The following is a 14,495-nucleotide window of genomic DNA, read 5'->3' as shown; positions in this document are numbered from 1 at the left end:
GTGAACGAGAGGTCTTCCAGTGTTTGTCTGAACAAAGGCATTGAGGACATTGATCAATGTGCCTCTTGACTTGGTTATCAATGCCAGGCCACCAATAAGTTTGTTTGATTTTGTTTATGGTTGCAGTGATGCCTAAATGCCCCTAGTGAGCCACGGAAATTATAGTGTCTCTAAGACCCCTGGGTGGAACGAATTTATCCTGGCGTTGTAAAATGCCATTGGAAAAAGATAACTCAGGATTTTTTGGGCGAATGACTTTTCTTCCACTGAGAGACTTCTGTCAAGTGGCCAACCCTTGATTAAAAATCTTTTGACGTTCTGCAAACAATTATCAGCATCAAAACTACGTAACCATTATCCTTCGGTGATCTACGTATTTTGTACATCTTCAATAGAGAAGACACATTCAAAGTCATTTCTATATTTGATTAAATCGTCAACACATGGCAAAGGAAGATGTGAAAGGCAGTCAGCTCGCACGTTCTTGCCCCCAGGTAGGTATATGATCCCAAAATTGAACTCTTGAAGTCTAGCCAGTAACCTCATGAGCCTAGAAGAGGCTTTGTTGGAACAACTATCTCCAAGCACATATATCAAGAGTTTATTATCAGTGTATAGTTGGAACTTAGTCCCCCAAATGTACATCCTGAATTTTTCTACTGACCAAGTGCATGCTAAAGCCTCACACTTGATAGTGCTATAGTTTTGTTCAGCAGAATTGAGTGCACGAGATGCAAAAGCTATGGTGCTTTCTTGTCCATTTAACAATTTGGCTCAAAACCGCACCAAGGCGTTTGGCACTAGCATCCACAGTTATTATACTCTTGACACCATGTGTGAAAGGCTTAATTGCCGGAGCATTAATAATCAAATCTTTGACAGAAGTAATAGCATTCTGTGTATCTTCAGACCATACAAAATTTTGCATGTTTCTTTAACAAATTTCTGAGAGGTTGTACCAACAACGCAGAACTTTGAACAAAACGAGCATAGTACTCGCTTAAGCCTAGGATCGCTCTTAAGGAATCTTTGTCCAATGGGAGAGTAGCATTCTTGATGGCATCAAGCAAGGAGGTTTTGGGCTTTATACCACCGCTAGAAATATTGTGGCCTAGATAATCAACTTCTTGTGTGAGAAAGTTACATTTCTTAGCATTAACAGTTATACCGTGTGTCTGTAATGTGTTAAGAATATTTTTTGGGAGAAAATAATGCTTGTGTATGGTTTCTGAGTGAATGAGTATGTCATCCTGAAATGCCTGAATGCCTGAAATGTCATTGAACATTTGATCCATTAACCTCTGAAATATGCTAGCTGCTGTTGCTAAACCGAAAGGGAGTCTTTTATACATGTAGACGCTAAATGGAGTAACAAAAGTCGTGAGAGGTTGTGACTTTAAGGACAAAGGAATCTGGTGATATGATAAGCATAAATCTATGGTGGTGAAAAATTTGCTACGGCCTAATTTCGCTAGCATATCATGAATTCTGGGTCAGGGGTGGCAGTCCACGACAATATTTCGGTTCAGCACTCTCAAGTCGGCACACAAGTGGATGTCCCCCGAACTTTTGCGTGCGACTACTGCAGCCAAAACCCACTCTGAGGATTCAACAGAACATTATGGTGCCGATTACGATCCTGGAGAAACCGGGTACGAACCCTCGGTCGGAGCGTATTCTCCGTCCGACTCGTACCCGGTTGCAAAACTTTATAAACATGAAAGTACGATTCGCACGGAAACACTATTTCCGTACGAATCGTGCAAAACACCAACCGAGGAAAATATAAACACAAATGACATCAGGAAAAGCGCCGACGTGACATCGGGACTCATGCAGCCTGCGTTCCACGAACCATGAAGTACGATTCGCACCGACGTCATCCCACGCGGAGAATATTTTCCGGCAGCCAAAAACTGCCGGCAAATCAGGACGACGCGCACAAGGAGCACCTGTACGCGACGGACAGACATGGACCCGAACCTACGTGTCATCCCGGCCCTCATAGCAGTCGACCTCCTCTACAGGTCCCGACGCAGACGCCGCAGAAGGTCAGAACAACACCCAGGGGCAAGGGGGGGGGCAGGGGCAGGACACAAAACCCCCACCCAAGTCACACAGCACACATGCCCTGGACATACCTGACCTCCAGGCCCTGGTCACTTCGAGGGGGTGGGGGCGTGTCCAGCAACGCCAGCGTCCGCCACAACGGAAGTGGTCGACGACGCGAACCGGCAACACAACAATACAGGTACGTACCGTACCCACGCCTTAAGAGCGTGGGTACGAGTCGTACCACGCGAACACCCACGTCACCCCAACAATGGCGGTACGGCCCGTACCCATGTGCCAAAGGCCTGGGTACGGGCCGCACAAGCACTCCACAGCGTGGGCACAGGTACGTACGGACCATACCCCCACCCGCGTATGTATGGAGCGTACCCCCACCCCAACAGTGTATGTATGGACCGTACCCCCACCCGTGTATGAATGGACCGTACCCACACCCGCGTATGTATGGAGCGTACCCCCACCCCAACAGTGTACATATGGAGCATACCCCCACCCGTGTATGTACGGACCGTACCCCCACCCGCGTATGTATGGAGCGTACCCCCACCCCAACAGTGTATGTACAGACCGTACCCCACCCGCGTATGTATGGAGCGTACCCCCACCCCAACAGTGTATATATGGAGCGTACCCCCACCCCAACAGTGTATGTACGGACCGTACCCACACCCGCGTATGTATGGAGCGTACCCCCACCCCAACAGTGTATGTACGGCCCGTACCCACACCCGCGTATGTATGGAGCGTACCCTCACCCCAACAGTGCATGTACGGCCAGTACCCTCACCCGCGTATGTATGGAGCGTACCCCCACCCCAACAGTGTATGTACGGACCGTACCTTCACCCGCGTATGTATGGAGCGTACCCCCACCCCAACAGTGTATGTACGGACCGTACCCTCACCCGCGTATGTATGGAGCGTACCCCCAGCCCAACAGTGTATGTACGGACCGTACCCCCACCCGTGTATGAATTGACCATACCCCCACCCGTGTATGAATGGACCGTACCCACACCCGCGTATGTGTGGAGCGTACCCCCACCCCAACAGTGTATGTACAGACCATACCCCCACCCGTGTATGAATGGACCGTACCCACACCCGTGTATGTATGGAGCGTACCCCCACCCCAACAGTGTATGCACGGCCCGTACCCACACCCGCGTATGTATGGAGCGTACCCCGACCCCAACAGTGTATATACGGCCCGTACCCTCACCCGCATATGTATGGAGCGTACCCCCACCCCAACAGTGTATGTACGGACCGTACCCCCACCCCAACAGTGTATGTACGGACCGTACCACCACCCCAACAGTGTATGTACGGACCGTACCCACACCCGCGTATGTATGGAGCGTACCCCCACCCCAACAGTGTATGTATGGAGCGCACATCGCCACACGCAGGAGGGGTGTGTGCAGAGTCCTCCCAGCAGTGCCCAGACACAGGAGGGGTGTGTGCAGAGTCCCCCCAGCAGTGCCCAGACGCAGGAGGGGCGTGTGCAGAGTCCTCCCAGCAGTGCCCAGACGCAGGAGGGGTGTGTGCAGAGTCCCCCCAGCAGTGCCCAGACACAGGAGGGGTGTGTGGAGAGTCCCCCCAGCAGTGCCCAGATGCAGGAGGGGTGGGTGCCTATCACTACCAGCAGTGCCCAGACACAGGAGGGGTGGGTGCCTATCACTACCAGCAGTGCCCAGACACAGGAGGGGTGTGTGCAGAGTCCCCCCAGCAGTGCCCAGATGCAGGAGGGGTGTGTGCAGAGTCCTCCCAGCAGTGCCCAGACGCAGGAGGGGTGGGTGCCTATCACTACCAGCAGTGCCCAGACACAGGAGGGGTGTGTGCAGAGTCCCCCCCAGCACTCCCCAGACGCAGGAGGGGTGTGTGCAGAGTCCTCCCAGCAGTGCCCAGACGCAGGAGGGGTGGGTGCCTATCACTACCAGCAGTGCCCAGACACAGGAGGGGTGGGTGCCTATCATTACCAGCAGTGCTCAGACATTGGAGGGGTGTGTGCAGAGTCCCCCCAGCAGTGCCCAGACGCAGGAGGGGTGGGTGCCTATCACTACCAGCAGTGCCCAGACACAGGAGGGGTGGGTGCCTATCACTACCAGCAGTGCCCAGACACAGGAGGGGTGGGTGCCTATCACTACCAGCAGTACCCAGACACAGGAGGGGTGGGTGTAGAGTCCTCCCAGCAGTGCCCATGGAACGCAAAGGGTGGAGTACCCACAGATACAATGCCCACAAATGTCAGTCAGGTGCACAAATACCCTGCAGTACATGTACCACATGTGTGAGAGGCTGGGAGTACACACATGCATAGCGCCTAAAAGAGAACATGTCCACATGAAGTCTTCTCAACAGTCTACACACACAAGTACAGTGACCACCAAGGATGCCACAAATGATGCAGGTGGAGTCATCGCACAGCATGCATGTGCAAAGTTGAAGGAGTCCGTCACACCCCCAGCTGATGTAGACACAGCTCAGCACCACATAGTGGAAACACCCTGCAGGGAAGATGTCAGGTTACACAGAGGAAGGAACACACCTTGGGACGATGTCACCATGCAGTAACTGCTTACATGAACAAAGTAATTTAGCCAACAGCTTGTGATGGCACACAGATACCAGGGTCCACCCTATGACCAGCACAAGACTACATTTCCCACACACCCAACACATTGTCACCACCCAAAATCATGGAGCTGGTCCACCAACAGCAACATCAGATAAACAGTAGTGTTCAAAGGAAAAAACAAATTGCTTTATTCAGCATGATGTAAGTAAAAAGCAACATAAATGTCAATATATACAAGGCCCATAGGGCAGTCCATGACTCCAATCCGGATGGGGGACACAGTGGTACGTGTGTCCCCTAGCTTGCCTGCACAGTCAGACTCCTTTGTCTTCCACAGGGGGGGGCATCATGTTGAGGGGAAGGACCAGGCACCGCAGGGACAGGAGGGGCAAGGGGAGGTGTTGTGGGTGCAGGGACGGACGACTCCAACACAGGGGATGGGGCAGCGCCAAAGGTGGATTCGAGCACGGCGCTGCACACTACTGCCAGGTCGCTCAGCGTCTCCCCTGCACCCGAAGGAACCACAGGCCCCAAGGAGGGGGGGGTCACAGGGATGGGTCGCAGCGCTACCCGGGGAGGGTGTGGACAGCGGGGGGTACTCAACCACCCTGACCAGGGACTCCTTTGACCGCTTGCTGGGTGGTGTCACTGTGGGGCTCAGGGACAGAGTGGCCATGAAGGAGTCCTTGCTGGATTTGTGGCCAGGAGAGCTGAGGGGAGTGGATTTGGTGGGAGTGGATTTTGCAGAATGCGGACTCCCACTCTGGCTGCGTGTCTTCCGTTTCCCCCCCAACCCAGTGGGTGTGCCTACTTCACCCTGTGTGTGCGTGCCAGGAGGTGTGCGCTTTGCCTTACCTGCTGGTGTGGTGCCTGTGTCTGGTGGGGTGTGTGCATGCTGACGTCTGGGTGTACGTGGGACAGGCATGGGAGTGGGAAGTGTGGATGAGGCATGGGTAGGGGGTGGGACGAAGTGCTGCAGGAGACCCACTGCTGCAGACAGTGTCGAGTCAATAGACCGCAGCAAGTTGCGTTGGTCAGCCTGCGATGCTGAAATGCCCTCCAAGTATGCCTCCATGTTGGTGAGCACTTGGCCGTGGCCATGGAGGACATTAAGCATCGCAGCCTGACCAACCTGCAACTGCCGCAGGATGTCCACAGACTCGGCATTGGCGGCAGCAGTGGATACAGGGGCAGGGGGTGCGGTGCCTGGCAGGAAGGAGACACGTGGTGACCTAGCACGCCAGGAAGGGACACGAGCAAGTGGGAGGCCGGCGATGGCAATGGAGGGGGCGGGGTGAGATGTTGTGCTGCTGTCAGCTGTTGGAGCATCCTCCGCCCCCTCGGAGTGGTCAGCCTCGGACCCGTCAGCTTCATAATCTGTGGTGGCAGTGGACAGGTCCTCTGGCTCACTCCCCTCGGCCTCAGTTACACTCGATGTGCCAGCTAAGGTGTCACTGCTGGCACTGGTGCCCGGTCCCTCCGCACGGTCCATGCCGGTGTCTCCATCCGTGTCCCCCGACGATGCTGTGGGCAAGGTGAATGAACAGGAATTAATCAGACACCTGTATACATATGTCACATGAGTCAAATCAACATAGGTTACAGTGCATAGCCTGAAATGAAAGATGAGTAACCTCTACAATACAAGGTACATATATAGGCCCTGCAACACACAGTTGGTTCACCCACCATGCCACTGAGAAACTATGGAGAGCATGACACATTTGCAAATGACATGATATGGAATAGGACAGAGGAGCCAGGCTCTGGGGACAATCCAGCACTGCATCTGCACCACACAGCGTTGCCCTAACTAGGGATGAGCAGGGACCATCTCCATGAACGTGAGGCACATGCTGCAAAGGTAATACTTAAAGACATGCCCAACATGAATGGGACACTGCACCTTGAGTGTATGTCCAGACAAACAGCACACACTGGCCAGACCGAGCAATGAGATTTCAGGGGTCGACATGTAGGCCTTGCCCGCACCAACCACCCCCTACATGAGACAATGTGATGAGACACAGGAAGCACTTGCATCTCTTAGTCTGGGAGAAATACACATGGGCTGCCAGAAACCCATATTGCACACAAAATACCCCATGTGCGCCTGTACAACGATCTCATTTACAAATGGCCATCATCAGTAATTGTAACAAGACACACAGGCACTGGCCACCGTGAGTATGAACGAGGAAAAGTAGGTCAGGCTGTACAGTGGACACTTGTAGAACACGTTACGTAAATATACATGGTGCCAGGGGACAATGGCACAGAGCACATCCTATGCTGTAGACACTGAGAGTGTCCAAATATTGTGATGACACACATGATACCTAGCAAAGTATGCCCCAGGGGACAGTAGTGGCCAGAATATTCCATGCTCCTGAATGGTAATGACTGCAACACAGGCCACCATCCCTGCACTCTGCGTATCGCACACTCATGTACATCATGTCACAGGCCACAACATAGGACATGCTTGCTGTAAGGCATTACACTTCAGAAACATACTCCTATGTCTGGACTCAGCATCAGTGCCAATTGACATGGACCCCACAAGTACTGTACTGGACAGGGCACAGGCAAGGTGTCAAAACCTGTTACACACCACCCCCACACATGATGCTGCAAGCATTGGTCACGTGGATTAACTGCCAGCCCAGATGACCTTGTGAAAGAGTGACTACACACAGACCAGGGAACACATGGCAAGGAGGGGAAGGGAGGAAGGACAGCACCGCTATACTGTGTGTGACAGGACCTGCACTGCAAAATTAAACACTGGCAGTGTATCCATGCAAATGCGCACTTGCAAATGCTGGTGACACACAACAAACACACATGTACCTACCCCCTTCCTGCTGCTGCTTCTCCCGTAAGCGCCTGTCCATGTCAGGAAAGACCACCGCCAGCACACGCTTGTGGATGTGGGTCAGACGGCGATGCCCATGGTTCTTAGGGCCCACAGGTGAGTCCCCCAGCAGGACCTGTGCGATCCTCCGCGTCCAGCACCGGATATCCTGCCAGCGTTTTCTCACCTGGGCCAGGCGCCGCTTGCGACCATCCGTCCTCCTCGCGGCACTGACGGTGTCCCTCCAGATCTGCTCCTTGGCAGCGGCGCCTACCTGTGGGGTTGAAAAAGTTAGACTACATCAATACACCTGCCACATGTCACAGAGACACACATTAGTACAATTTAGCTTGTTTCAACAAGGCATAGTATGCAGCCAAAGCATTGCACCATTGTCATAGGGACATTTTTCTCTGTGTAATGGCAAATGCACCACGTGCCATTGAAAGTACACAGGTGGCATGAGGGGTACGACACAATAAATGATCCAGACTCACACTGTGCATCACAAGGTACACCATGATTATGTGCAGCATCTCAAAGCAGTCACATGCCACAGGCCACTGACGCTACCTCAGCAGAGTACACAGACACACAGAGGCACAGGACATTCACCTGCCATTGCCAAATGCAGCTACAAACCTCACTCTGCACATGTGCCACTAGACTGGGGGGGCTCACAGGTGTGGGGCTGGCTCTGCACATCAGACACACAGCACTGCTCCCTGCTCGCATCAGATGGCCAGGGTATATCCATCCCTCATGCAGCTTGGGCGCTACACTCCACATATGCACCCACCCACATGACAGGGGACTTACACACACACCGATGTCCAGGGTACGAACACATCATGTGGACACTCTCAGCACAGGTACACTGAACTAACACACATCTGTGGGTACAGTCACCTGTCACACTGGGCTGACCACATAATCACATGAGGACTGTAGAAGCAACATTCCCAGGAGGCTTAGACAGGCAGAATGTGGCATGCACCATGCAGTGATTGTCACAGTAAACACAATGCAAGTGAGGACGGCAGACATGCACCACAGCATGCTCTGGCTGGGAGACATCAGGCATTCCCCCCCCTGGGACCCACTCCACAGTACAATGCATGTGTGTCACACCTGGACACAATGCCAGAAGTCCCAGTCACAAAAAAGGGACACAGTCTGTGCTTGTGGACTCTGCACTCACCTGAAACCCTGGTCGCCCATACAGCATGGGGTACTGTGGAAGGATCACATCCAGCAATGCCAGATTCTCCTCCAGGGTGAATGGCTGGGCCCTTTCCACAGACCTTGACATGGTGCCAGGGAATCACGAGCAGCAGCAGTCTTGTCGAATCAAAAGATGTGCAGGCAAGTGCTCTCTCATGGGACCTGGCTGCCTTATATCTGCCTTGCTGGCCTGTTTCATGCACAGGAGTACAGAGTGATTGGTCACTCACATTTGCATCCTATGTTTCCTCCAATCCATTTAAACCTAGCACAGTCAGTGGCTTTGCTAATTTTTTTTCTTGAGCATGATGTAAACTCCACAACCACATTGCAACAAAGTAGATTCATTCAAACCGACTTTTGCTGGGCACCTGATGAAAAAAATTCAAACTTTAAACTTAGTCTCCATGACAACCAGCATGCATGTAGGGCTTTATACTTGTCCCTCATGTGTCCCCTATGTAATTTGGAGATTCACACACAGGTACGGTGCGTCCCGGGGCCCTAGGGCACCCCAAATGCATGGCAACGGCCCGTACACACGTGTGTATGGTCCGTATCACTATGGGAGTGCTGCCGTAGGCCTACCCATAGTGATAGTGAGCGTACACGCGTGTGTACGGGCCGTATCACTATGGGTACGCATACGCGAGCACACCCATAGTGATAGTGAGCGTACAGATGTGTGTACGGTCCGTATTACTATGGGTACGCATACGCGAGCACACCCATAGTGATAGTGAGCGTACAGGCGTGTGTACGGTCCGTATCACTATGGGTTTGCTCGCGTATGCGTACCCATAGTGATACGGACCGTACACACGCGTGTACGCTCACTATCACTATGGGTGTGCTCGCGTATGCGTACCCATAGTGATATGGACCGTACACACGCGCGTACGCTCACTATCACTATGGGTAGGCCTACGGCAGCACTCCCATAGTGATAGGGAACGTACACACGCCCTCAGAGTGAATGTACGATGCCTTACACACATAACAGTGGTGACAGGCAGCACACAGAAAGGAATGGAGCTGACATACTTGTCCATGGATGGACATCAAGGCATTGTCTGGCCAGTACTACATGTGTGGGGCACAGGTGTGAAAGGCTGTGAGGTGGCACATTACTCCTGAGTTGTGAAGGCAATAGATGTATGATGAGATGTGTACAGATGTTATGTGTGACGGTGCTATATGTGCCAGACATGCCCTTCACTCCTTTGACATGTGTGCATGTCGTACAGCACACTTGAGATGAGCGTCACTGGCATGGCACAGTCAACAACACACGCAAGTGTCCCCTGATGCCCGCTACAGGGGTTACCACACCAGACATGTGACTACCCACGGTGCACGATGTGACTATGTCATGTATGTGTGGTGTGTTCACATTAGCTTGATGTTGGTGTTCCCTCATAAGCATCTGCTGTTGCTGCAACCAACATGTGTCTGTGTGTAGATGGACATAGCACACTGTTACGCACACCAGGCCACATGTGGTATCGGATGTAAGGTGTGTATGTATGCATGGGACACGGAGTAGCGTAACAAGGACCTGTCTGCATCCTCTCAATGTATGTGTGGTCAGTCATGTCATGTTCACCTTCATGGCAAGGTATGTGGGCTGTCCTAGTGTAATGTCATGTGACCTGAGGCTCTAGTGTTCCGCTACCTGTCTCTGCAATCAACATCCTACTTCTGCTGATATGTTGATGTATGTCACTCCTGTATTGCGTCTGGCTGTTCACTTACACTGGGACACAGCTAGTCCCATGCCATGGGATGTGGAGGTTCACAATCTCCGTGTGTAGCTGGGTCTTGGTAGGAGTGTCACCTGGCAGCCATACGTGTCCAGGGCATGTAGCACATACCTGACTCCCTATGTAGTATATGTGTATTGACAGATTAACATGTGCTCAGTACATATAAATTGTTGTTGTAGTGCACTCAATCTTCCTTGTCACTTCCAAATTACTGCAGAGCGCCGCCTCTTCCCCAACCAATTCCGGACTTGGCTGACATGCGGGAGAATGACTGTATACGCTGCTACCGCTTCCCCCAACCGTTGATTGAGGAGTTGATGGCAAGGCTGGAACCACACCTGCAACCGCTGCACAGGTATCCTACGGCACTGACACCCAAGCTGAAGGTAATGGCAGCCCTACATTTTCTTGCCACGGGTACCTTTCAAAATACCATAGCTCATGTTGGTGGCATGTCCCAGAGCATGTTCAGCCGTGTGCTGCATAATTTTTTAGAAGCCATGTTGCTTCACCTGGATGAGTTCATCCATTTCCCAACTCCTGAACAGTTGACTATTGTCAAGCGTGAATTCTATGCCCTGGGAGGGATGCCCCATGTCATTGGGTCCATAGATGGGACACATGTGGCTTTGGTACCACCACAGGCACAGGAGGTAGCGTACAGGAATCGCAAACACTACCACTCCATCAATGCCCTTGTGGTGTGTCTGTCCAACATGGTGATTTCACATGTCTGTGCTCGTTTTCCAGGATCAGCACACGATGCCTACATCATGAGGCGTAGCAGGGTGCCTGAAATGATGACGCAGCTGCGCAACGAACGAGCATGTGTTGTTGGTGGGTACACTCTGTCTGTCCTGTATTTTGCGTAGACTTCCAGCACGACCGCTTCTCCTGTCCTACTTATGTCCATGTGATTTCCATGTAGGAGACGCTGGCTATCCCAACATGCCATGGCTGATCACACCTCTCCGCAACCCCAGCACGCTGGCCCAGCTCCGCTACAACACCGCCCATGGCCGGACAAGGCGAGTGATAGAGAGGACATTTGGCCTCCTGAAGAGCCGATTCAGGTGCCTACACAAGACCGGCGGCGCCCTCCCATATGCCCCGTTGAAGGTCTGCAAAATCATCATGGTCTGCTGCATGCTGCACAACATGGCAGTTGAGAAAGCTGTGCCACTCATCCTGGATCAAGATGATCAGGACCATCCACCCATGGAGGACGAAGGGCTTGGCAATGGGGCTAGTGATGTGGAGGATGTGGTTCCGCAAGAGGACATCCAGAGTCAGCTCATACGCGACTTCTTTGCTTAGTGGTGAGTACCAGTGTCTGAGTGTGCACGCATTGGTCCCCGTGTGGCATGTGTTGCGATGTGTGTGTCCATCTGCATGTATGCCACGTGAGTCAGAGGTGTGTGTGGATGTGTCACTCGAGCGATGGTGCCAGTGATGAGTGTATTTCCCCAGTCATAATTGTGACCTAGCATGTTGTCATCCTTACATGTGTCGAGTACATGCACATGCAAGTGGCTGTGCTTTTTGTGGCTGACTTCTTGTGTGTCTCTCATCCCCAGGTACTTGCGCATGCCGTCTGCTGGTTGAATTGTTCTGGCACTGCCATTCCTCATGGACACGTCATCGTGTGCTGATTCAGCGTTACACGCACGGACAAGTTTGGAAGTCTCCTTAGGGTAAGGGATGCATCAGGGGTGTATTGGGTGTGGCAGTTGTTTATGATGTGTGCACACTGCCCCTGTCGATGTTTGGTTCCTCTGCAGACATGTCGCGTCACCATGGGACACATTACATGTAGCTGGATACACCTGAATAGATGGTCAGACTTGTTGACAGTCATCTGTAATGGGATAGTGGATTGTGATGATGGCATCAATGTGTGTAACACTGCCCTTGGACACATACGGTTTGCATTGGCTTGACATGGTGTGGGACTTCCACATCAGAGGATCAATGGTGTATGGCAGCCTCTCCGTAAGCAGCAGGGGGTGTTTAGCTGTTACCCGACACTTGTGTGCCAGTTCCATGGATATCACGCATTTGTGGTGCAGAAGGGGGGTGCCAGTGTTGGACCCACATGTTAATCCACATGACCTGTGTATGTGTACTCCGAGTTGCCTCTGCATTCCGGAATACATGACTAATAAAGGTGTCCCTATGCCTCCAAGGTGCCTATTCTCAGTCAATGCTGGGTGGTTGCCACGGTGCATACGGTATGTCTGGCATGGTTTTCAGTGATAGTGGCTATGTGTCTATATGTAGAGTAGCAAGATGCAAGCTGTTTGTGTGGGATTAGACTCTGCATTGTGCATGATGTCCATGACTGTGTGGGTATTGTGACATGTGCCATCCCCATGCATCCAACGTTGGCCAGGCCACCATTCTCTGCATCCACCTGACTCAAGCTTGCAGGACATGGTTCTGCCACCTGTCTACACTTACCTGGGTGCCCCCCAGGACACTCCACATGATCCCTGACCTCTGCACATGACTGGTGCTGTACTCAATATGTCTGTCGGCACGGTTGTGCGGCCACCCCCTCAGCTGGTTGGGCCCATCATGGGTGTGTATGGTGCTCCATGTCTGTCTTGCCTAATACATTGTGACCCATGTGTGTCGTGTGCCAGACTCAGGCCCCAGGGTATGGATGGTTGAAGTCATATGAGAACTCAGGCATGGTTAGACTTTACAAGACACATGTAAGGTAATAATGCAAAATGTAGGCATCATCTCTTTATCGTGTAAGTTTTTATTTGTGTTGGGGTACATGTTGGGGGGGGTGTGACAAGAGGGGCTTTCCGGGTGTGTGGAATCCAAAGTTCACTGGGGGAGTTGGGGTCCTTGCCATTGGAAATCATCAGAGTCCATGCCACAGTCTTTGTCAACATTGGTCAGACTGTGACCAGCAAGTCCATGTGGCAGAGAATGTCATTTGCTGATGTGCTGCTGTTGGTCCAGTGGGCCAGGTGCCAGGCCAGGTGTCCTGGGAGATGGTGCTGTTGCGCCAACCCTCACGGTCTTTTCCGTGGACGACCCGCCCTCCTGCGGTAACCCACAGAAGCAGGCCGTGACGATGTTTGGGATGCTCCGTCGGATGTACCCTCCTCCTCCTGATCCCTCCCTGTGGGTGGTGATGTTCTACGCCTGGTGGCACAGAGAAGGTTGCCCATGTTGTCGGCTATCCGATGGAGTGAACGGTTAATTCCCGTGAGCACCGTCACGAGCTCAGCCTGTCTGTCCTCCATCCGCCCCTGGTGTCGCAGTTGACAGGCATGTTGCTCCGCATGTTGCTGGGCCTGCTGGGTCTTGATCTCCTCGAGGGTCCCCTTCATCTCGTTGAGGGTGGACACAACCTGGCTCATGCCCGTGGTGTCCTGCCGGTATGTGTCCAGGATGTTTCTTACATGGGAATATACCGGTTCCGCAGCCAACTGGTCAGGCTCGCGCCTCCGCCGTCCTCCACTCCCACCACCCCTGCCCACTTGCACCTGGCCTGCCCTTGTCGGCACATCGGGTCTCCGGGACCCCTGAGGGGTGGCATTTGCATTGTCGCCTGCCTCCTCCTGGGTGCCCGGTACACCGTGTTCCTCCTGGTCAGCCTGGCTGCGTTGTGGTGGTGGGGCAGAGATCCTGGGTGTCTCCTGGGATGTGGCAGGAGTGGGGGTGGTGGTTGGCCCAGTTGTACCTGACGCAGGTGCTGCAGGTGGTTGGACACCAGAGGGGCCAGGTTGGTCGGGGTCGTCCACAGAGTGGTGAGAGTCGTCGCTGCCAGTGGGATCGTCATCCCGCAGAGCCGGGTCCTGTGAGTCTTCCCCTCCAGTGTTGGGGGGTGATCCACAACGTTGACCTGTGTGTGAGAGAGACAATGTTATTTTTGTTCCATGCAACATCCATGTTTCATTCGTTTCGAAGTTGGCACATTTCCTCTGGGTATTTGGATATGTCTTGCATTCCACTCACAGTGCACTTGTGCATG

Source organism: Triturus cristatus, chromosome 2_2, assembly GCF_964204655.1.
Source record: "Triturus cristatus chromosome 2_2, aTriCri1.1, whole genome shotgun sequence".
Lineage (NCBI taxonomy): Eukaryota > Metazoa > Chordata > Amphibia > Caudata > Salamandridae > Triturus > Triturus cristatus.
Note: the sequence above shows the minus strand (reverse complement) of the source record.